Source organism: Meriones unguiculatus, chromosome 14, assembly GCF_030254825.1.
Source record: "Meriones unguiculatus strain TT.TT164.6M chromosome 14, Bangor_MerUng_6.1, whole genome shotgun sequence".
In the NCBI taxonomy this organism is placed as follows: domain Eukaryota; kingdom Metazoa; phylum Chordata; class Mammalia; order Rodentia; family Muridae; genus Meriones; species Meriones unguiculatus.
Genome location: NC_083361.1, coordinates 58,933,925 through 58,959,134, shown reverse-complemented (window position 1 = coordinate 58,959,134; position 25,210 = coordinate 58,933,925). Strand labels below are relative to the sequence as shown.

At 41.9% G+C, this 25,210-nt stretch overlaps 1 long non-coding RNA gene across 11 annotated transcripts in view; it reads right to left on the bottom strand.

The window, feature by feature from the left end:
* Positions 1-25,210, bottom strand: part of LOC110562387 (uncharacterized) — a 48,520-nt gene that overhangs the window by 642 nt on the left and 22,668 nt on the right. For 3 of the 11 annotated variants that reach the window (XR_009585568.1, XR_009585571.1, XR_009585575.1), the window contains 9 exons: positions 24,705-24,765; positions 23,296-24,276; positions 21,719-21,834; positions 21,237-21,424; positions 20,121-20,259; positions 19,806-19,872; positions 5,621-5,769; positions 3,500-3,631; positions 1,469-1,577 (listed from right to left, as the gene is read on the bottom strand). This is a non-coding gene — a long non-coding RNA (uncharacterized LOC110562387). Of the gene's footprint in view, positions 1-1,468; positions 1,578-3,499; positions 3,632-5,620; positions 5,770-17,143; positions 17,228-19,805; positions 19,873-20,120; positions 20,260-21,236; positions 21,425-21,718; positions 21,835-23,295; positions 24,277-24,704; positions 24,766-25,210 lie in introns of all 11 variants that reach the window. The other 8 variants (XR_009585577.1, XR_009585569.1, XR_009585572.1 and 5 more) reach the window with 8 other exon arrangements.

Sequence of the window (25,210 nt, the reverse complement as noted above, 5' to 3'; positions counted from 1 at the left end):
GTGGGAGTGCCTCACACAATGGTGGCCAAGCAGCTGATAAAGCATGGAGACCCGAAAGACACACAGAAATTAGGTCCATCAGTTTTCCTCCGTTTTCTGCATGGGAGGGGAGTCTGTTCCATCTGTAGTGTCTCCAGAGGCTTTGCTGGAGCGTTATGCTACCACAGCCTACCTGAGCACCTGTCGACAGACCCATGCCCCTGCATAGGCACACAAAATTCTGGGTGAGCACAGACCTCAGCAGAGGAATGAAGAAGCCACTCCAGGTACTGCAAATACATGGCTAAAACGACACTATGCAGGGTTGGCTGGCTACTCTAGCAACAGGCAAAAGCGTGTCACCTCAGGTCAAGGAGAAAGACCTACAGCCCAAAATAGCTGCCCTCTCCTGCTGCCAGAGCATCTAAAATTATACCATTGAAGATTTATTTCTTTGCACATCTCACCTTGGTTAGGGGCAGATCTGGGAAAGGACCCATGAAACGTCTTCACATGAAGGTGCAAAAGGCCTGACAGCCCCTCAGAGTTATTCAGGGCAGGGAGAGGAGAGAGGTGTTGAAAGGCCAGGAACTAGGCAAAGGAAGTGCCAGTGAGGGACAGCAAAGGGCAACTTCTCCTATTTCAGAGTTTCACCCTGAAGGAGCCTGGCGGGCAGCTATTTCCTAAAACCAAGACCCAGGCTATTTGCCAGTAAATTCAAACGATGCGTGTAAACAATCCTAATAATTTATTGAGATGCCTTTTAAATACATGATTATGTGGGGCTGTGCATGACTCTACTTCAAATTGCCTCATGGGGAGAGCGTATATTAAGGAGCAATTAAAAAAAATCATGAGAGGCTACCCAAGAAAATGGTATATGCCTACCGTACTGGAATACAGGGGGAGAAACTAAAGACAGGTAACTGGGTCAAAATCTGGTTTCCAAGGAGGGATTCCCTCAGAAATTCAGGCAAGGATTCTGCCTTCCTGTGTAGAAGCTTGGATAACCTGCCCCCAGAAGATTAAGCAGTAAATAAAATAAAAGCAAACAATCACTATTTGAAAACCACCTCCAGTGCATGGTGTCAACAAGTAAGAACTTCACGTGATTCCATTTTTGAAATCCTGAAGAAAGACCACACGCTCAGAAAGATAAGTCTATGGCTGCCCTAGGCTAGCTCCAAGAGTGGAAACTACAAGGGTGCCATTGGTGGGCTTTCAGTAGAGGCAGAAATAACTTAGGAAACTGAGAAAACAATGAAGGGAGAAAAGGATGAATGAAAGACGAGATGGTTGGTGCAGCTGTGGATGTGGCGAATGCCTGAGGTAAATCCTGTGTAAGAACAACCAATGGCAACAATAACCAGATCCTGGAGCTGCGAGATGTAGCTCATTTGGGAAAAATTAGGAAAGTATTTGCCTAGAATGCACAAAGTCATGGCTTCTTCAAAGCCAGCACTGCATAAATGGATGCGGTGGTACATACCTGAAATCCCAGCACTTGAGAGAGGTAGATGCAGGGGGGATCAGGTGTTCAAGGTGATCCCCAGCTATTCAATGAATTTGAGGTCCATCTGGACTACTCAAGACCTTATCTAAAAACAAAATTTAAAATAAAATAAAAACCAAAGTTCTACAGCATTTGCATCATTTGAAGGCTTATAAAGAATTTCCAGATAGTGGTACCTAAATATTCAAATCCCCAAGAAAGAGAGAGAAAAAAAAAAAAAAAACTTTCTTCCTGCTTTTGTGAAGAAGAATGCTTTGGGTGAGAGTAATAAGGTGACCTTCCCAAGGTTACCCAGCTGCTTAGACAGAGCACCTCGTGTCTTGCAACTGGACTGTCCCTGGCTAAACCCCTTTGTTTACTCCAATACTCTTGGGAGTTAAGATTAGCATTGGGGAATTTTCCCTCCCAGATCTGTGAGTTACTTATTAGGTGGTCTTCAAAACTAACATGACCTTTCTTAATCATGATTCATTCACATACTCAGTAAATAATAAAGACAGAGCCATAGATACTTCTGGGCACTAACTTATCTTCATGAGAAGTCATACAGATGACTCAGAGGTGGCTGGGCCCAAGGACCCTGTTTCCAGAAAAACACTCCCTCATCCAAGGACCCTGAAATCTCATGATGTTCAAGTCCCTTCTATGGCACAATATGGAACTGGATATAATTTATGCACATGCTTGCATGCATGTTAATCATTTGTAGATTACTTGTAGTACTTAATGCAAGGTAAATGCTATGTAAATAATTATCATGCTACATATTTTAGAAAAAAAAAAAAAACAGTAAGAAACCAGGCCTGGTAAAAGTTAAGGATATGGATGGTGGATAGTTTTTTTTTTTTGGGGGGGGGCAGGGGGTTGTTTTGCTTTGCTTTTACCTGAAATGGCCTCTCATCAATTTACTCACTATTTTACTGCCCATTTCCCTCTCAAGAAAAATCAGGTCCCCCTAAACAATGGCCTAGTCTTATTCAAAGTTGTCTCTCCAAAACTGAAACAGTTCCTATACAAATAGGTACTGGGTAAATATTTACCTAATAAATCACACTGAGTATCAAGAGAAGCTTTTGGGTCAGTGCCTGCTCTGTGTCCCGGGTAGAATAAAACCACTTAGTCAAATCATCTCACTTAATCACTATTGTAAGTGACAAAACAGAAACTAGTGAGAGAAGACGGGCTTTAATAATCGCTAAGAAAAAGCTGGGGAGAGGTAACACTTTGTCTTTAACCTGTTCCACTTAACGCAAGAGCACCGGCCGCACTGGGATGTTAAAAGGCAACAAATTTAAAACGAATAAAGGAAATATTTTTAAAGCAGCGTATAATGCACCTTTGGAATTCACTGCTGCAGGATATTATTGAGGGAAATAGTCTAGCAAGATTCAAGAAAGGATTAGACATTTATATGAACGGGAACAATATTGGCGGTTACACTAACTAGGTTAAAAAGTTACAAGGCATGTCCGTCCTGGGCTCCGGGGCATAACTGTGCACCAGCTGAAGTGGGGAAGGAATTTCCCCTGTTGGGGGAGCATTGTGTAATTGACCAGATGCATGAATGCTCATATTCTGTAACATAGGCTCAGGCGGAAGTTTCTGGGGTAGACAGCCTAATGACCTCTAATCATGACATAGAGAGAACACTTGGAGTCTTTGGGGATTTGCACCTGAGAGGTTGTTTTTTTGTTTTGTTTTGTTTTCAATTTCAGAAAATGGAAATAGTAAAAATAATTTCTGTCTTCCAGATGATGAAAATATTCCATGAGATGGAGCCATGGGATGGCCATAATCTCATTAGAGGCACAGAGGGTAGCAGGGCCCTGCCAGAGCCCTGTGCCTCAGAGCCCTTATGGAGCTTCACACTGGAGCATCATCTGCCCCATTCTTGTGCCATCTAAAACTATCGTGTCTTGCACATGTGCACTTATGATATGTGCATTGAACACAACTACCTTTCTGCAGGGGAACCAACAAAAGCAGCTTTTAACACTGTCCACTCACCCTAATCAGCGTTTGTCTGTCAGAGTCAGCTCTGCTTCGAGGTGCAGCCTCTGACGATCCGTACAGTGTGCTGTGGGTTCTTTCACTCTCCCTCTGAAGAGCTGGTGGCAGGTAGTAACTGTGAATCGAAATCTGTAAAAACAAAGGATCGCATTAAGCAGAATACTGAAGGGTCAGAGAGATAGCCCGTTAGGTATAGGGCTTGCTACAAAGCCTGATGGACTGAGTTTGACCCCTAGAACCCACAGGAGAGAACTGACACCTGAAAGTTGTCCTCTGACTACCACATGAATACTGTGCTATGTGTGTGAGAGTGAGTGAGTGAGTGTGTGTGTGTGTGAGAGAGAGAGAGAGAGAGACATAAATAAACAAATAAAAATTAAAATGTAAAAGCATGATGTAATTGGAAATACTGAAACTGGCCAGGCAATGTGGTGCACGCCTTTAATCTCAGCACTTGGGACGCAGAGGTAGGTAGATCTCTGTGACTTTGAGGCTAGCCTGGGCTACATCGTGAATTCAGGACAGTCAGAGGTGTAAACAGAGAAATGCTTTCTCAGGGAAAGGAGGTGGGAATCTTAATTATTCGTTATCATCATTTTACTGCCTTCAGTCATCGAAGGGTAAAATGAGTTCTGAAAAACACTGTATCTATGCTTGTAGTATTAGGAAAAGGGCCTTCACACTAAACTGTTTCTCCATCTCTCCCCCCGCCCCGCACATACTACACTAATAGACAAACAAATAGATAGCTACACAGACAGACAGATAAACCTTGCAGACCAAATCTTAAAGTAAATAAATAAACCAAAGACGTTATTGATGTGTGTCTTTCTGGAGAAAGAGGCCACAAATTTCGTAAATATTTTCAGATATGTTCTCACACAAAGCAAATTTTTAAAAACACTGTTCTAGGCCCCAGTTCGAGTCAAAAGTCTCCAGTGGATCTAGCTGCTTTCTAGGTCCTTTCAGAGACCTTTGGACCTGTAATGTAAGAGTTGTTCCTTTGGGCCTCCATTAAACTGAAAAAATATCCATTAGATTCTCTTAGCTGAAGATTATTCACATAGTGCCTATATCTCACCCAGAGGAAAGGCTTTAAACACTGAAGCCTTGCTGCTGATAGCATCTTGTTAATTAGTTGCAGATAAGCCCTTACAAGTTTGCCTGTTTTCCCTGGATGTAAGCTTTCCTGTTTACTTTTTCACGTGGTTATTATATAATCTTATTATTATCAGATTACAGGTAGCCTCAAAACCATTCTTTAAGATGTGAGTGCTGGGGCTGTAGCTCAAGTTTGCAAACTGCTTGCCTCACATGCATGAAGCCCTGGGTTCATTCCCCAGGCTTGAATGGGGAATGAACGTGGGCGTGAGAGTGCAGAGAAGGAATTCCGGCACTCAGTGATGGAGGCTTGAGAGTCCAAAATTTAGGCTCTTCCTTGGCTACATACAATTTGAGGCCAGTCTAAGACAGAAGAGACCGTGGATGGGAGGTAGGGGGGAGGAGCCAAGGGAGGTATTTGTTAGTGTAGTTCTTGGATTTTGCCAGCAGTCCCTAAAACAACCACCTGGGCACATCCATGTCACTAGTCCTCATTAAGCAATGAGAATTCGTATTAATAAGAAAATGCAGAGGTAGAAAACAACAAAAAAGAAGGGATGAGAAAGGAAAATCATCAACTTTTTTTTTTTAGGTGCAAGTCGGCTTTTGTGTGTTTTCTATCTAAGGGGACAAACATGTAAGCCATACAGACTCCTGTTCTTGAGCCCCGTGCCAGCTTTCTCACAGAGTCGCACTACCCCTCTCAGAAACAGCTCAGGGGTGGGGAAGTGGCTCAGTGGGTAAGAATGCCGCTGAGCAAGGGTGAGGACCTCAGTTCAGTGCAGCAGCACAGTTGTAAAAACCCCTAGGTGTGGCCTCTCCAGCCTGGAATCCCAGCAGAGGGATTGGGGCTGGGAGAGAGGAAGGATCACTGAAGCTCTTCCTTTCCCTCTCCCTCTTCCTCTCCTTCCTTCCCCTTTCCCCTCTTACCCTCCCCCTAAGCCTTCCCCTTGTCCTCCCCCTCCCCCCTCTCTCCTTTTCCCCCTTTCTGTCTCCTCCCATCCTGCAGTTGCTAACCTTATCAACTCTGGCAAATCAAAGCCAGAGGCGGGAAGGGCAGCCTCCTGGTCTTCCAGGTCTTCTGTTGGGTGTCCAATCGCCCGCATGAAAGTCGTGAGTCCACCATTAACCAGATGAGAGTGAAGATGGAGCAAGCAGGACCAATCCTAGGAGAAATGGAACCTGGTGAGACCAGCATACACCTATTTTCCTGAGAGGTAGAAGAGGCACAGTCTGTATGTGACCACAAGCCACAGAATGTGAAACCTGAGGAGGTTTCACACCTGAGCACCTGAGCTCCAAAGACATAATCTGGAGAAGCAGTTGGTTTGTGCTGCCTTTCAAGAGCCTTCCCTGATACCTGGCTCTGTGGAAAGAAAAGAAAGCGAAAGCACTTTGGTCTTCAGCGCTGAATGTGCTGCCTGGAAAAGGAAGAAAGCAAAGCATGAAGAAATGAAAATCTTCTAACTTGTGAAAATCAAATCAGTGTGTTTTTGATTTTTTTTTTTTCCTCCTTCATTCACCACCGCCCTGCTAAGGCGAGGCCTGCGCCTTCACAGACTCTATACAGGCATTGTTCTAGAAGAAACCCAGGCTTCCTGCTCCTTGACACAAAACCCGATTAGAATCTCTTCCGAGTCCATATGCATGATACAGTTCATTCGGCGGCTCCGTTCGGTCCTTCATCAAGAAGGATGATGTGGTGACTGTCCCAGAACCAAGTATTTAACAGCTCGTGAGAATTAGCTTTTCCAGCATGGCATTCTATTCTGGCTTCACTGCTCTCACTACACCTACCAAAATGTATGTCTAGACGCAAGTGAGTTGGTCATGGTGGAAGGAATAAAGACGCCCATGATTTACTACCTAAGTAACCCATACGCCCTCTAGACCTCTGCAGCTGAACCATTCACTGGAGATAATTACACCTACCTAACAGCATTGTCCAGAAATACCAGTCCTCTCACAAGAGGGAAAAAAAAAAATATATATATATATATATATGTATATATATATATATATATATGTGTGAGAAGATATATATATATGTTAAAATCAATTTCTCTTTTCCATCTTCACAGCTCACAAGGTGATTTTTGAAAAAGTCAATCAAGAAAGGAAGGAAAGAAACATATTTTCTTTTCCAACAAGTAAAAGCAATTAAACGTCAAATATTAACTATTCCTGGGAGTAAATTTTTTTAATGGGTTAAAGGCTCAGCCATTATAGACCTCCAATATGTAATTTCTAAGAAAGGACCAGGTAATGTATTTTTTTAATTAAGTGAAAGATAAAATGCTAGAGCAATGTATCCCTTCAGAAAGCACTTTTTTTATCCATTTCCAGTGGCTTCCAATTGCATCATGCCTTTTAAGAGGACCAATTTGTTTAACATCACTTTATTTTTTCAACCTTCACATTCGAGAAGCATTGATTTATGATTCTGTTGATTAGAGCAGTGGTGTCTGAAGCAATAATGATTTCAATTATGGAACTTCCACCGGTGTGCTTTATTCTGATTTTTGCTCCATTCTCACCACATTTTTATTCACTGAAGAAGGAGGTCTGAGTAGATGATGTAATTTTAAAAAGCCCCTGGACTAATTTAATATGAGGAAGGAATGTCTGGACAGATGGACTGATGTCCCATTTTGGATGATGGGGATGTATTGTATTTTAATATGCTCTGACAAACTCTCAAACAGCTCCCCGGTGAGCCCCTACCTGATATCATTAGGGTTATTTAGTGCTTGGAGCCGACCCAATCCCCACTGGAGGTGCAGTGAACTCATAGGAACATACACACTCCATTCACACCACGCCTAGAGTCATACTTTCTCTTTATGCTGGGCTGGAAGAAGCCTGTAAGCTCATGTTTAGATTTTTAGTTTGTTGAGACCAATGAAACAAAGCCAGCACTGTCTTCCAATCCTGAGGACCCCTGGTACTCAGCATGTCACTGCTCTACAATAATAATAATAATAATAATAATAATAAATTACTTATTTTTTTTAAATGTTGAGGAAATTAACTTTGAAGAAAGAAAGTTTTATTTTGGCTTACAGTTACAGTGGCATCTGTCCAACATGATGTGATCTTGTTGCTTTGGGCTTTTGATGACAGAGAACACTATGGTAGAAAGATCTGGCAAAGGAAAACATACGCGCCTAAAACCAAAGAAAGACACAGGGTCCGAGATTCCCAAAGCAAGCTTCCACATGACCCAACTTCCTTCCAGTATGTCTTGCCTTCTCAAAAACCACATCAGCTGGAAAGCAAGCCATCTGTAACGTGGGCCTCAGAAGGACACTCCAGACTCAAACTACAGCAGAGCATTGTCCCATATACAAGTAAGACACCAAAGCGAGCTTGAAGCCATGTACAACAGAATGCCCTCACGCATCAGTGAAGCTTGGGACCTAATGGAGGGGGTACAATGAAGACATCCTAAGCGCACGCTATCAAGCTCTTAAGAGAACACACTTGAAGTCATTAAAATTTCTCCAGGAATCTTCTACAGGGAGAAGAAGAAGGTTAAGAGCCTGGTGTCAGGGCTGGAGAGATGGCTCAGTGGTTAAGTGCACTGACTGCCCTTCCAGAGGTCCTGAGTTCTAGTCCCAGCAACCATATGGTGACTTACAGCTATCTGTAGTGGAATTTGATTTCCTCTTCTGGTGTGCATGAAAACAGAGCATTCATAAAATAAATAAATTAATTTTTTAAAAAAAGAGTCAGATGAAAGGGGAGGAGGTCCTTCTCTATCAGTGGACTTTGAAAGGGGCAGGGAGGAGATGAGGGAGGGAGGGAGGGAGGGAGGGAGGGAGGGAGGGAGGGAGGGAGGGAGGATGGGATTGGGAGGGAATGAGGGAGGGGGATACAGCTGGGATACAAAGTTAATAAACTGTAACTAATATTAAAAAAAAAAAAATAGCCTGGTGTCAACCAGACAAGTAGCATGTCTCCCCAAAGAGACTACATCTTTGCAGACCATCTTACAGAAGGAACTGGGGCCAAAATGAGGATCATAGGCAGGCCCTCGTCTTGACCAGGACTGATCAGTCATGCACATCTCCTGCCTTCTAGCTAAACCTAAATCTCGTGGCAGGACCTCAGAGATGGGCTTAGGGTGTCCCCTCTTTGTTCTTCTCCTAGTGTAACATCAAACAAATCTCTTTGTATTTCACTCTCCTATTAAATTGTCTTTTGAATTGTTGAGGATGAGTGGTTGATCTTGGTTTGTTAAGGGCTTCTAGCACCTGGAATCTGACCCTAACTCCAGGAATGAAGCCAGTCAGGTTTTTTGTTGTTGTTGTTGTTGTTTGTTTTTTTATTTTTAAAAACAGAGTCTCACTGTATAGCCTAGACTGGTCTCAAATTATGTAACCTAGGCTGGCCTCAATCTCCCAATCCTCCTGCCTCAGCCTCCCTAGCACTTAGAGTGCAGACACGCACCATTATTCCCAGCGCACCATTCTCACTTAGTAAAGGTGTCATTCAGTGAGGAAATAGTCTCCTAATAAGAGCAGCTATTCCTGCCTTCCAGGCAATTGTCGTCACAGGGATCTGTGAATCACGGGGCCACAGTTTCAGATATTTCGAAGAGAAGGAGAAATTCAGAGTGTTATTTCATCAAAGTCTTTTTGTTTTTCGGCGTTAGAACCACACTCACCAAATGCAGCCTGCCTCCGCCGTTGTCGGTGGACAAACGGCCAATCTGTCCAGCTATTGGGAGGATGCGCACAGCTAGACATCACATTCTGCAACTTTAGCAAAAACTTAACAGCGTGGAGCAGGAGCAGGAGCGGGAGTGTGTAGGAGCATGCACTTCACAACAGAAGGACCCATAGCCCCAGTGCTGTGGGGGACAGAGAGGGAATGGATCGGGCTTGGTGACTGCCCGCCTAGACCCAAGTTCAGTGAGAGACCCAGTCTCAAACAATGGAACATGACACCCAAAGTCCTGCTCTGTCCTCTGATTCTGCACACACATGTGCTCACACACACACACACACACACAGAAAAACAAAGTATTTTTCGTCTTCTGTTCCAAAAACAGTTAAGGAGACTGTTACACACCCAAAAAAGGTGCTAGACACTGAGGGTATAAAACAAAGTACAATACCCACTGTTAAGGGACTGGCATTTATACCTGTATGAATTATAAAGGATTTCAGGGTTTAAAAAAAAAAAATTAAAAAGGAGTGCCACCTAACATTGAATCCAAATCTATCACATTTACTTGCAGGTAAGAACCTCCTCTGTTACCCTTCATGCAAATTAATTTGTTCCTGTGCTCGGATTTGAAGCTCCATTTTAGTTTAAGAACTGGTCCTGTGACTGCCAAAGTCTGTGTAGGACACACTGCCATTATTGCCTCCACTAACAGCCGGACACGGTAAACTTCCAGTCATACCGTGGTAAAGTTTTTCTTCGTCAAATCAATGCAACAGGTTTCTTAAATTAAGCACTGGTGTTAGTAGGCCTTCCCATGATTTAAACCTAGTTCTTAATATCAGTGATTTCATGCTGCTATCGTTTTTTATGAGAGCTGGCCAGCCAATGCTGTATGCACTAATGTTCCTGGAAAATCATCTTAATATTTTTTTTTTCAAATGAATGAATAGAATCCCGAAGACACAAATAAAAGCATTCAAGGCCTAGCCACTGAGTTTGCAACTTAGTGCTTAAAATATTATATCCGGAAGTTGTTTCTTGGAAAAAAGATCATATCACAGTTAAGATTCCTTCATGTTAAGCTCTATGATTATTTCTCAGAGTCTTTCTTGAAACACCTCAAAGTACTTCCTCTGGATTACATGTGTGCTCACCCAATCTTTTTTTTTTTCTTGCAAATTTATTCATTACTTCCTCTGAGGCCATTACCTAAAGGCAAAGCTCTCAAACATCACCACCGTGTGTAGGATTTGGAAAAGCCAATGCTGGTGGTCTCTGCTAGGCTGATTTGAACACAACATTCCATTCATCTTCTACCTTAACAACAATCAACGACAAGAAATCTCATTTCCTTCTTCACATAACATTGCCAGCAACACCTTGGCAATTGTCTGGGTGCTGGAGAGAGCATCTAAGTCTTTTGGCTTGATTTACACTGACGATCCTTCTTATAGGATCACTGGCTTCCTTAAAAGTAAGTTTCTTTGATAAATCTTCTCCTGGGCCTTTATGTGAAAAAGGAAGGAAAAAAAAAAGATTGAGAGAGAAGTGACTTGCCCAGGTGTATAGCTCTTCCCTGTAATTTGTGGTTCAGTGTTCTCTTTTTGTCTCATGGCCATTTCTTACAACAGTTCATAGCTTCATTCGATTTCTATTGCTGTGATAAAACACCATGACCAAAGCAACTTGGGGGGTGGGGAGAGAGGAAGGTTAATTGGTTTATGTGTCCCAGTCACAGCTTGTCACTGAGAGGGGTCTGAGCAAGAACTCAAGGCAGGAACCTAAAGGCAGGAACTGAAGCAGAGGTCATGGAGGAGTGCTGTGTTACTGGCTTGCTGCTTTACCTGCATGTATGTATGTACACATTGTATATGCCTGGTATCTGGGGAGGTCAGTAGAGGGCACTGGATGCCCTGGAACTGGAGTTACAGATGTCTGTGAGCCACCATGTGAGACACAGAAGTTTTACCTGGGTCCTCTGCAAGAGCAACGAGTTCACTAAACTGTAGAGCCATCTCTCCAGCCTGTCAGGTTGATTTTATATATATATACACAGCTCAGGACCAGTTGCCTAGAAGTGGCACCACCCACAATGGGCTGGGCCCTCCCACATCAATCATTAATCAAGAAAATGGCCTAAAAACCTGCATACAAGCCAACCTGATGGAGGCATATTTTCCAAATGAAGTTCCTTCTTCCATAATGACCGTAGCTTGAAGACACAGCTCTTAAACTAAAATTTTTACCTCAGATTTATCTTCAACATAGATTTACTTCAGGTTGGACCTCTGTAAGTCAAAATCCAAGGTCTGGACTGCTCCAAACCCCAAAACTTTTTGAGTCCTGATGTGATGCCTACAAGTGGAAAATCCTACACTTAATTTCATGTGACAAGTCACAAATAAAATGCAGCTGCACTAAATGTACGACTCAAGGCATACAGCAAACAAACCTAGCCACCTTTAGACTTGAGTCCCACCCCCAACGCAGCTCATTATGTGCGCACAAACGCTCCAAAATAGAAATAAAACATGGGACAGTTTCCTTACCCAGAATGTCACACAAAGACTGCTCAATGACTTTGAAGCCTTAATGAAAGTTTGTTTGGGGTGAATCCCTGATCACCCCCAGGGACTGAAGAACAAACAAGAACCATCTGATGTAGATCCCGTCACCTGCAAAGGATTCTTCCCCATGGGGCCACTATACAGACCAACCAGAGCCAGAGCCCACGAATACATTCATCTGAACTCCTTGCCATCCAGAGAGCTGGTCTGGCTAGTTTTCATGACAGGCAGAACGAGAGCCTGCTCACCTTGAAGATGTCCTTATCTACTACATGATATGAGTGACAGGAGGGCCTGATCTATCGCCTACAGGAAAATACTTCCCGAGCTGTCCTTCAGGTAAGTTAATTTGTCGTTGTAGCCTGCTTTGAAGCTCCGTTTGAATTTCGGAACTAGTCCTGTAAAAATCAAAACTCACACAGGGTACATTTCCATGAAAACCTCTAACAGCAGTGGGCACTGGTGTCCTGGACCCCAGAAATGAGACACATGTGTATAAAATTAAGTGAGTCCAAGTTGCTGATGCAATGCACCACTGTCACTGCAGACACTGGGGTTCACATAGGCTACACATCCATACACTGATACTCCGAGATGAGTTTGAAATACCACCTACAGTCTACATGTATTGACAGTACCTTTGTAGACCAATAGTGTTTAATAATCTGAGCTGAGGCCATAAGTGGTAACCAAACCCATTAAAGAAGAAGTTAGGGGTGTTTTGTTTTGTTTTGTTTTGTTTTGTTTTGTTTTGTTTTTCTAATGTGGTCTTCCAGGAAGGTGCCTCTGGACATAACTACAGAAAATTAACACAATAAGTAAAGCATTATAGAACAGCTATTAACTGATTACACTAATAAAAGCCAAATGGGGGCCTCGAGCCTGCCCCTTTGGGAAAGCAGCACAGATAAAATAAACAAGGTACAATATGGAGTAAGGGATAATTAATTTTAACCAATAATAATAACACAGTTACCTCGCACCACATTAAAAAAAAATACAGACTTTGATCTTTGTGTGGAGAAAGATAGAAAAAAGTTCACACCCTTTTTCCTTAGGATCTAAGTTTCATAGCAATAAGGGTGTTTTCCTAGGCTCACAAATTGGAGAAATTAAGGAGTGCTGACAAGTTTCTTAAACACTAGGCACACGAGCACAGTGATTTAATATGCCGCACTACCAAAATGTCTTCCTCAGAGAAAAGCAGGGTCTCCACAAGCAGGGTGAAACAGCAAGTTAGGCTCAAGGAAAACTGACAGGAAGAAAAGGGGGAAATAAAACTAACAGTTCCTCCTATGTTGGGCAGAAGTCCAACCCTCACTACATCTCTTCCTTTTGCCTAAACCATAAAATTCTTGAGGGTATGTGCAATTGGCTCTACCAAGAGTAAGTCATGGCGGAGAAGGGCCTTTATTTTCTATTTCTTTTCTAAAACAACACCCATTACCTGACTTCAAATCTAATAGTCCTAACACGCTGTGTGACATGTGTCAAACTAAATGCTTAATTGGAGTTGTTGCTAATTCTTGCATTATCCCACAGATTTGTAGGTGAAGACATTCAGGCAGAGGGTGACACAATGACATACTTAAGGTCCCTCCATCATTAGGCCCAACCCACTCAGGAGGCATCCACCAGCCTGCCTTGACATAGGCATTCCAGCTTTCTCAGGAGTCTTCTTTATTTCCCTCGATCTCTTCTCACTTACTGTTTTAACCAATCTAAACTCAAGTAACCAAATCCTTTTGCATGGCATATGCAAAATTCTGGGTTATTTTTACTTCCCACTGGCAAAAAGTCAGCAAATTCAAATGAAATGATAATTTTCTATGTGAGAAAATAGTTTAGCATTTCCTTAAAATGTGAAAATATAAAATCTTATGCAAGACACTAACTTTTCAGTTGGCAGAAAATAGCCTGGTGGTTTCACATGAGATGAAACAAGAGCAGCTCAGATCTTGACTGTCTGAGAACTAAAGGAGAGTTCTACTGCCAGGGAACAATGGGTACTAGGCATGAAAAGAAGAATAGATGAATATGCAAGGGATGCCTGCATTTACAGAGAACACTCAAGTATAAAAAGGGTCATACTTATTCAATATTTAGAAAAAAATGACCTAGGAGGCAGCCAGTGTGAGGGCCAACAAACAGAAGGCCCAGGGAGGGAGATTTAAAGTTAAATGGGGGGAAAATATCCACACACGAGAGCTGACCAAAAGCACATTGTGATTCTGTCTGCATTCTTGCTAGCAAAACGTTAGAGGCACCTCCAAAAAGGAGTGCTTTAAATAGCATGGAGGTTCTGGCCTTGAAGTAAGACAGAAAAAAAAAAAAAAAGAAAGAAAGAAAGAAAATTTTTTAAGGAGTACAAGAACAGAAAAATCACTTGTCTATGGGTGATAATGTTATCTATCTAGATAACTCAAAAAGAACCAGAATTAACTAATTATTTGATTAAGGAATCGGTCAAATGGTAACTGCAACAGAAAATGTATAAACAGATAACTTTTCCCAGGAAACAGTAATTAAATACAACAGAAAAATGACATGCAGAAAAAGCACTGCAAGTGACACTTTCAGAAAAAGAACAAGAACAAGGAGAACAATAAGAAGAAACTCCAAATGTATAGAAGGTTACATAAAAAGATAAATGAGAAGGTGGCGTGGTGTGTCTCTGCGTGAGATAACTCAAAATTACAAACATTAGCTTGCCAACATGAATGTACAAATGCATTCTCTCATATTTCGAATGTACCAAGGTGTTAAAGAGTAACGCACGAGGGCTCAGCTCTTTGGAATCTATTCAATGAGAAAAAAACTTGCCAGGTAGGAAAGGGTACTTAACAAAAAGGGAAGTACCTGGGGGAACGTGAAGATGAAAAGATTACGAAAGAAAATATAAGGATGCAGAGAGAGGGCCGCTAGCATACAGCTCTTAGAGAAGTAGCTTTATTAAGTGAATTCTTACCACAAGGACCAAAACAAACTCCAGAAGTGACTATTGTGGTTCCTAAAGCGGGGAGGGTGCTGTTTTAAAAGCCCTAGAAGAAAAAGCAGGTTCACATGACCTCACCCTGAGACCCACAGAGCCTAGTCAGCTGAAAAAGCAGAGAAGAGAGGAGAGCAGAAGGCAGTTAACATCTGCAGTCAAGAATGTACATAAGTGTCTCAACACCTAAAAGCTCAGACAGAAAAAGTGTCCCCAATATCAGATACTGAAGGGGTTAATAAATTTAAGATTGAGTGATTGATATGATCGATTGGTTGATTGTTTTGAGACCTGGAACTGATTGTCTGCCAGGCTGGCCTTGAATCCTGAGCAAGCTTCCCACTTCAGCCTCCTGAGCCCTGGGATTACACATTAATGTTAGATATCAATAATAAACCCAAGACTGCATTTTTAAATGTGTGATTTAAAACCAACAAATCACTCTGTAGAACTTCTAGACAAAGTTAAGTAAATAAAAGAAGTCTCAGAGCACAGAAATCACTATGCCTGTACAAAGCAGGGCAAAAAAAAAAACAAGAAATGTAAAGAAAACTGGGAACAGCAGTAGACAGTGCAATGGTGAAACTAATGTAAGAGGGTGGCTGAAAGTTCTAGACCAGCCTGGGCCTCGAACTGATTCTAAGCCAGTCTGAGCTATACTTTGAGATAGTCTTTGATAAAAAGATCTACATCCCTATTAACTGTGAAATGATAAATTAGGCGTGCATCCTTCAGAGGGTAACTCTGCAAATGTTTAGGAAGGAAGGAAGGAAGGAAGGAAGGAAGGAAGGAAGGAAGGAAGGAAGGAAGGAAGGAAGGAAGGAAGGAAGGAAGGAAGGAAGGAAGGGAAGAAGGAAAAAAGCGCTCACCTGGGAGTCTCAGCTCTAGCAATATATCGAGAAGAAATGGAGATACAAGATTTTACAAAGACAACAACTACAAATGACATAACTGGGGCAATGACAGAATGCTCTTCTAGCATCGGAAAGTCCCTGGTTCAATTCCTAGCACCACAATTAAATGATGTAACTACCCAGATCAAAAAGTTCCAGGACCTATGTACAGAGATATAACAGTAACATAAAAACCTGCTTAAAACTGTTTATCAATATGGGCAAATCTTTATTACAGCTTAAAAAAAAAGAAAGAGTAGTTTACAGATCAATGGACTATAGATAGAGCCTCAATTTCATTATTTTTTTTTAAACATACAAATTTGCTGGGGGAGGATGCTGCACAACTTTAATCCTAGCATTCTAGGCAGAGACAAGCAGATCTCCTTGAGTTTGAAACTAGCCTGGTTTGCAGAGGGGGTTCCAGGATACACAGAGAAGCCCTGTCTGGAAAAAAACAAACAAAAGAAACGAAAACTACAAATTTACTTTTACAAAACAGAAGCCGGATGAGTGCGGTGGTGTACACTGGTAACCCTAACATTCGGGAGGTGGAGGCAGGAGGTTGAGGAGGCTCAAGGTCACTCCCAGGGTTATAGTGAGTTCAAGGCCAACATGGCTTACAGGAGACCTTGTGTTAGGAAAAGAAAAAGAAAACAGTAGAAGGAAACTGTCAGACTGCATTTGTCAGCGTGTTAGCAGTAACTACACCACAGAGGCAAAGTCAGAGGTGACTTGGGTTATTTCGTCATGGTTTCCATAAATTCTAAATTCTTCCAGCAACCCAGAGAGCAATACTTGTTCCTCCTGGCTTGTCTGAAGAGTATCGGCAGAAGGGAACAGCACGGAGAGGGTGCTGGAAGGGAAGAAGGAGAATCATGGACCACCTCAAGCCTTCTCACTCTGTGCCTCTCCTTATTCTGATTTATCTTCTTCCTTTTTCATCTGGTCTCAGAACGTTTGCAGTCTCCTGCACCATTTTATTGGCTCCTCCTGTGAGTGACAGGCCAGAGTGTCCCAAGAATCCTTAATGTATTTTGTGTCAGGGGCCTGTGGGTCAGTAAGGTTATTAATAAACAGCGCCTCCTGTTCTAATTTTGGTCCCTCCTCTCCACCATGCCTCCCCTGCTGTCCTGCTTTTCCTTTCATTTCTCTTGTCTGACCCTTTTCCCCTCCTCCCTGACACAAAGCATTCAGCCTTCATTTTAGCTCAACCTCTGGCATTTTTCCCATAACGCTTTTTCGATGTTGCTGGTCCTGTTATGTTTTCATGGAGAATTTAATTTTTAAGAAAATGTCTGGTGTCCTAAATCAATTTGACTCAGCCAGTACAGTCCTGTGATATTACATACAAGCAGGAGATAATGAAGGCCTACCCAAAATTGGGACAAAAGCTGAACCAAAAGCAGGAGGGTACCTTGTTTTTCTTAACTTTCTTTTAGATTAGATGCATGAATTCAGTCAGAACTTGAGAGGCTGGGTAAACATGAGTACGTGTGAGCTGGAAGACAGAATACAGGTGTCTATTTTAATATTTTTCTGCTTGGTTGATAATATCTAAATAATAAACTTAGTGTTGCATGTGTAAACTCGGAGCTTGGCATTAGTTAGCATCACACGGATAGGAATAGCCTTAGGTTTGAATTATGTACATCAATTTTACCTCCTATTTAGAGACTGATTGATTTCCTGGATTCATGTTCACAGTAAAAACTGCTTTTTCTTTTTTTTAAAGAAAGCACATTTAATTTATTTTGTGACTGTGGGATTCGAGGGACGTTAATGCCATGCACATTCATGGGAAGGTAAGAGGACAATTTGCAGGGGTTGGTTCCCTCCTTCCACCGTGTGGATCCTGGAGACTGAAGTCCGGACATTAGGCTTAGTGGCTTCACCTGATGAACCATCATGCTGGCCCAAATTGTTCTATTTCTAATGAATTTATTATAGGAACAGAAATTGCTACATCGCAATCACCAATTTCTCTCTCTCTCTTTCTCTCTCTCCCTCACACACACACCACACACCCTGTAAGTGCTCTCTGAAAGCATCCTAATTTTAGTTGTTACTTTCTTCTTTAAAAGAAGTGCATAGTTGTATCTATGAAGAGAGCTCTCAGGGCGTTACATGTACCAGTTAACCATGACAATGATAAAGCAGTGCTTTCATATAGAAAACTATGCAAAAAGCCCATGATTCTATGCTGAATTATCCATATTTTTCAAAGTAACTAATTGTACTTTTTCAGACTCAAGAACACATCAGTTTTTTAGAATATGACTAGACTATCTTTTGTACATTTTCATTCAGAGTGGTGCAATTTTTTAACATGTGATTAATCTGATTCCAAACCAAGGTACTCATATTGTCAACTCTCTTTTGGTTTGTTTTTAATGAAGAAAGCACAAGTCTAAAGAGGAGTAAAATAGTTTTTGATATTTAAACTAACTATCATGAAACAGACTAGTTTTGCAACATTCAAAGAATTTTTGGTCTCGCCAAAACTGAAGGCGGAAAAAAGTTGCATGTGAACTTTAAGTTAATAATTGCTCTTTCAGTGTGTGTGTGTGTGTGTGTGTGTGTGTGTGTGTTGGTTTTGTTTGTTGTTTAAATACTGGGTCTCACTATGTAGCTCTGGCTATCCTGAAACTCATTATATAGACCAGGGTGGCCTCAAACTCACTGGCCTCCACCTGCCTCTGCCTCCTGAGTGCAGGGACTAAGCACATCACCAGTGCTAGCTATGTGGTTTGTTTTGTTACGTTGTTGTGTTTTCTGAAACAAGGTCTCACTATGTTACTCACTGTGATATTCCTGCCTCAGGCTCCCAATTGCTCCCATTACAGGTATGTGGCCCCTTGTTTAGCTGTGTTTCCCTTAGTATCCACAGATCTGAAGGAGTATCAAGTCAGGATGTAGAAGGAAGCCTGTAGCCACTCATCAAAGTGTGTCCTTTCCTCTGAGGCCTTCCACACAGTGCAGCCATGAATAAGTTATTGTCAGCCTTTGAATACAGATGAGAAAAACAGGGCTTCCAGAGGTCAAGCAACATCCCTAAGATATATAATTATCATGGTACAAAGCAGGAATTGAAACCCAGGCTCCGTTTGTCAGAATACCACTTTCCATGGTCAGGGATAAATGGGAATTGAATGCTTACAGCCTGGAGGGCTACAACACCAAGGGCTTAGGAGAGCATCCTGATATTATTGCAACCGAGGCTTGAGGTCAGTAACACCTGGTCACTTTGATATGATTTGAGGCCCTAAAAAGTTTGTAGGAATTACATTGGGAACCACTATGACTCACTTCAGGGTGAGAATTTATATACACTATATATGTCCCACAGCAATACGGTGTTTGCAGGTGTTTTTGTTATATGAAATAAGAAAAAACAAAACAAAACAAAAACAAAAACAAAAACAAGAAACAAAAAAAAAACATAATTGTTTCTCAGGTGCCTTTTTACATTTATATTTATATAGATAAATAAATGTTTTAAAGAAAGAGCACCTGTAGGGAATTGCCCCCCCCCCCACCTAATAAGCTAGGCTGCAAAGTATGGTCTCACCACATGGTAGACCTTATCTTTTAATGCCCACTCTGTTTCAGCTGCTTCCAGAACTAGCCTGGGGGCCACTCATGGTGGGACAAGGATGAGGAGGGGGGTGAGTCTCTGACTACAGCTTTTAATGCTCCAGGGATAAAATTTCTTATGAAACCTGGCAGCCTTTTTGTTCTTCTCTAGCTTTTTTAACACACAGCCAGGTCTCTCTGTCTAGCCGGGCCTGCTGTGGTCACGACTGAACTGAGCTAAATTTATGCTGCCGAGAACTCCCATTGAAGTACCTCCACAGCACAGACGGTGGGAGTCGTGTGTATATAAGCACAGAAGATCTTGGCCTGCCGAGTGTAATAGCATCTCTGCCCTTGGAGATTATGGGTATAATATGGGCTAGTGTAATGGATAGGGCAGTGTGTGTACAAATTTCAAATGACTTGCTACACCCCTTTCAGATGGTGGCTGTCAAAAGTATTAGCTAGCACACTGCACACACAACAAGGCTGGATCGTATTACCTGTGTTCTCTGCTCCCACAGCAAAGCTCCTCCCAAACCCTGTAGCAGGTGCCTGCATCAGCGGCCCCTATAGAACACGTACAAAGAAAGAAAAAAAAAAAAAAAAAGGCTGGTGAGTTTCATTCTCTGAGCTCCACTGTACTAATAAAGAAATAGGGAAATACCCAAGCTGTCTAAGTTAGCATGGACTGGGGTTCAAAGAGAACCACCTACTAAAAATAAATGTCTCCAAAGGACTGAAATTCCTAGCCTGATGAGAACTTGTTTTAACATACAGCAGCGAAACACGGGGAGAATTATACTGCCTGTACTTACTCAGGAAGGCACAGTGCTGGCGTCTGTGGAAAGAGAGGACTGTGCGGAGAAGTCCACACAGTAGATGACGCTTAGGACAGTTTTCTTCCCGGTCTTCCTATGACTGGGAAACGTACAGACGTTTAAGCAAAACAAAGACCTATGAAATACAACCATTCTCGTTTAGGTCTTTTTGTGTGTGTGTGTTAAAAATATCTAGATTTTATTTTATTTTGTTTTGTTTTGTTTTATTATTTTCTTTTATTTTGCTCAGCCTCCTAGAGGCACAGCCTGAGTGCTCATGTGCACGTGTTATAGTCCATGTATGGATGTCTGAAAACAACCCACGGGAATCTGTTCTCTCCTTTCACCATGTGGGTCCCAAGGAGGAAATTCAGCTCGTCAGGCTTGGCAGTTTTTACCTACTTAGCTGTCTGTGTGACCCAAGATTTCTTTCTTTCTTTTTTATAACTTATTAAATATCTGTTAACATCAGTAACTACAGAGTTGGTTATATTACCTGTTACTACCGCTATAGAAATATATTGTTGGCATAATGACAACAGAAGATAGGGCTATAAACAAGACTTTGCCTTCATTCTTAGGAACCAGCCTCAGTTTTTCCTATCTCTAGCAATAAATAGTGCTAGTCCTGTCTAATATAAGTGCTTTGCATATGTTAATTTATTTAGTCGTTAGAATACTGTCACAAAGGTAGCATGAGGTAGTGCTACTTGAACCTCCATTTTACACATGAGAAACTGAGGCTCACATAAAATTGAGCCGCTCACACTGCCCTGCATATTGGCAAGCTCAGGACTTAAATCCAGGCAAATCTCATGCTGGAGATAATTCAGTTAACCACTCCTTAAGAGCTGACAGAACAAATATGCACTTATTCTCACCACAGTAACCCTGGAAACTCCAGAAACCCTGATACGGTCAAAATTTAGTTCAGTGAGTGAGTAAAACTATGGGAGAGGAAAAGAAAAAAAAAAAAACACAATAGTTCAGTCTGTAAAGCAACAAAATACGGGAGTGACGGGTTCTAAGAGCTCCCAAAAATCCAAAGCGAAATGAAATTTAATGGGGATAAACATGAAACATTCTTAAAAGCATTAAATCCCCTGTACATACCTAAGATGGCTGACATCTGACTCTGGGATATAGGGGTTCTTCCCCTTGAGGGGCTCTGTTTAAAGGCAGTAACAGGATACTGTCTGTGACAGTTACAGAAGTTCTGAGTGTTTTATTTGTTTCAAGAGACTTCTTAGGATACTCTGGCAAACCAGGCCAACTTAGAAAAGTCCTTGTCTTCTGGGGATCTAGGAAATAGATCCAGGAAAACGAATGTAGTGGGTTAGGGAGTGTGTCCGTTACCTTTAAATACTGAAATTTTTCCCTTAGGGTAAAAATGATACCTCTGAGGACAGAATCCAGCCCAATGTGATTTCTGCTCCCATATATACTCAATCAGAACAATCAATAAAGCTTTTAAATCTTTTAAAGAATGGTGGCTGTGGGAGAGCAAGCTTTCCACTTTATCTCCCTAGCGGCCATGGCCCAGGCCTTCACACATGCACATTACTTGCTTAGAATTTGAAATTCACAAAATCTACCTTCCTTTCCTTGAACAGCTGTCCATCTCCTAAATGCTGGCTTCAGCAGGAACCTGAAACAATGTCCCCAGAGCCTCTTCCCACAGGTCCACACCTTCTTGTTTCTGCCGTAGAACCTGAAATGCAAACAGAAAACATTATTTAAGATTATCTGTTTCACGGGTAGAGGAATACCAGCATGCTGATTAAGAGTGAAGAACTCTAGTTGTAATCTCTAGTGCCACATGGAACTCCTGCTCACATCAGAATAAGCACATTCACATGATCTACCTTGGCATCATCACCACACAACTTAGTCCTAACCTTATTCTAGGAAATTGGTCTCGTCCCCAGTGGGTATGCTATCATTTAGCTGAGAGCTTACTATCATTTCTAAGTTAATTTGGAAGCTAATTGTGAATGTCAGGGGCTCTGACATTGCAGAAAATGGTAAATTGTTGAGATAAGCCAGGATCAGAAAAATCCAACATGGAAGAAGTTGGGTTTTTGTGACCAGTTTTATGTTGGGCTGGAGTGGCACGATCTTAGTTGCCTTCAGCGTCACTGGATGATGGGACCAAAATGCCTCTGAGAGTCCACATCACAGCTTCAATCTAAGTTCCATATTTCAGGTGTCATTTTTTGATGTTTTTAATTATGTATAGGCATGTGTGTTTGTGTGAGCGTACACATGTGTTCAAGTGCCTGTGGAGGTAACTCCTGGAGCTAGAGTTACAGGCAGCTGTGAGCTCCACACAGGACCCTAAATTTGGGCTCCTAACAGAGTGAAAAGCTCTCTTAATCACTAAACTACCCCTCCACATCTAATCTAAGTCCTTCTTGAAGGAATTTCAGAGAGCTGGGGAGACGAATCAGCACAAGAAATTGCTAGCTGTGCAAGCTTGACTATCTAATTTCAGTCCCCAAATGAAAAGCTGTGCACACATCTATAATCCAAGCACTCTTAGCAGAAGATGGGAAGCTGAGGCAGGGAAATCACCTAGAAGCCATACTGTCAGAAGTGCATAGTGTAGTGACAGAAATGACAGCGATCCTGATCAATGTGGTGAAAGGTGAGAACTTATCCCAGAAACACCTATGGTGTTCTCTCTGTCTCTGTCTCTGTCTCTGTCTCTGTCTCTTTCTCTTTCTCTTCCTCTGTCTCTCTCTCACACACACACATACAACTTGAGACAAGGTCACATTAGGTAGCCATGGCTTGCCTGGAACTTGCTGTGTAAACTAGACAGGCTTTGATATAACAGAGTTCTGTCTGCCTCTGCCTCCCAAATGATAGGATTGAAGGTGTGCCTGGAACACAAAATAAAAATATTAAATATCAGCAGAAAAGCTACTGACTGACTGACTGTTTGTTTGTTTTTCAATACAATGTTTCTCTGTGTAGCCTTAGCTGTCCTAGACTAGATTTGTAGACCAGAACAGCCTTGAACTCACAGAGATCCACCTGCCTCTTCCTCCCCAAATGCTAGGACTACAGGCATGTGTCACTGAACCAGGCTAAGGATGACTTTTTTCTTTAAGAAAAGAGAGAAAAAGAGAGAGGGAGAGAACTTAAGAAAGAAGAAGCCAGCCCCTACCTGTGGTTCTTTCCAACTTATCAATCTACCAGTAGTACTTATTGTGGTCTTGTGTAAAATCCTGCACGCAGGCATTCATTCTGACCACAGGAAAAACTGCCAGTCTCCTCACCCCTGCCATAAATGGCAGGCCTGCTCTTCTGGGTTGGATGCCTCCCATTCTTCATGCTTCTTCATCTCTGTGGACATTTCAGCAAGCAAGGTCAAGCCACTCTCCTCAGGATTACATTAAAAAAAAAAAAAGATAATTACCTTCAAACAATTTTGAAATTGCCAAAGTTCTGAAAAATTAGTACAGTTTGTCCTCTGACAGGAGAGGAACCTGCATCCCAATCTCATATAGTTTAACCTTTGTAAACTTCAAAGTTTAGACCAAATGTTCTAGCTGCTTCTAATTAAGTCAAGATACCTGTAATTGCCAGGCACTGTGCTGTGCCCCCTTAGCCCCAGCACTTGGGAATCAGAGGCAGGCACAGCTCTGTGAGTTCAAAGTCAACTTGGTTTACATAGTAAGTTCTAGGCGAGCCAATGCCGCCTATGGATACCTTGTCTTGAAAAAAATAAAAATAATAAAATGATAAAATAAAAGCTCTGAATTGGCTACCTGTTTCTAAAAGCCCTCTCATTGGCACAGTTTTCATGGTGTTAACCTCACCATATTCCCTTGGTCACTGACTAACCCCAAACCAAAGTTAATCAAAGTGTTGTAGTAATTAATCCGGAGATGGCAGGGAACTGTTATTTCCCGATTTCTTTTGCAAAAAAAAAAAAAAAAAAATCATTTTTGAGGAACATATACCTGAAAAACTACATCCTGACACAATACTCAGAGTCGGAAGCTGCTCCGAGTGACGAAAACCCATGTCTTCACTGCAGGGGATCTCTGAGTCAACTCCTTTACCTGGAAGACTGTTCTGTGTCTTACTTGCTTTGGATGTCTCGGGTAAGTGACAACAGGTCCTTCTCTCTGCTCTTCTCTGGCTTGGACACACAGGTCAAGAGGGAAGTCAACATTAGGCTGAAATGCCTGCTTGTGGACCAGAGCCAAAGGGCCCTGGGCTACAAAGTGTAAACAGTTCCCTATGGCCTCCTGATCTGGGTAATTGCTCCCAAATGCCGCTGCCCCTTTTCCAGATAGAAGGTTTACATGCTTTTCAAGAAATCTGGAACTTTTCTCATCACTGAGATCCCTGGAAAGAGCCAGGTGAGGCCCCAGGAAGCTGGGGCCTTCACTATAGACTTCTACGTAGTATTTTCCTTCCATCCACCTTTCACTTGGTCCCACATCCTTGCAGGCAGAAGCGGGTTTAATGTGCACGAAGAGTTTTTGCCTACGCTGTGCAGACTGAGCACTACAAGCAGCTTTCAGAGCAACACAGAATCCAGCCCAACATAAGAGAAACACTTACCAGAGTGCGCCATCGTGATTTTGATCGTAACCAGTTGTTGTGGGGAAGACAGTGAGGTGTTCTGGGGAAAGACAGGAAGGACTCTTCAGAGATTTAGGCTGTGTGGTGGTGGTCAGGCTGTATAACCTCTCTGAGCCTTGTTTCCACATTTGCAAAGCAGAGATAATTACATACACCTTACAAGTTCATTAAATGAGATAATCATTAAATGGGACATTAAATGAGATAAAAGATACAGGCCATAAGAGATATAAGGGCACTTCATATTTTACTGTATAAATACAAAGCATTTTGTAAACCAGATTTGGTAGGTCAGCTTTATGCTGTGACCTATGCAACATGAGGGAAGAAATTTCACTGAAAAATATTTAGCTTAGACTTCAGTAGGAAAAAGAAAAAAAAAGTACACCTTTCTTTGTGACAAAAGGCAATGACAAAAATCTTAGAGAGGCTTTAATTTCTTTCTTTTTCTTTTTTCTTCCCTCAGGCCTTCCTTCTTGTTTCTT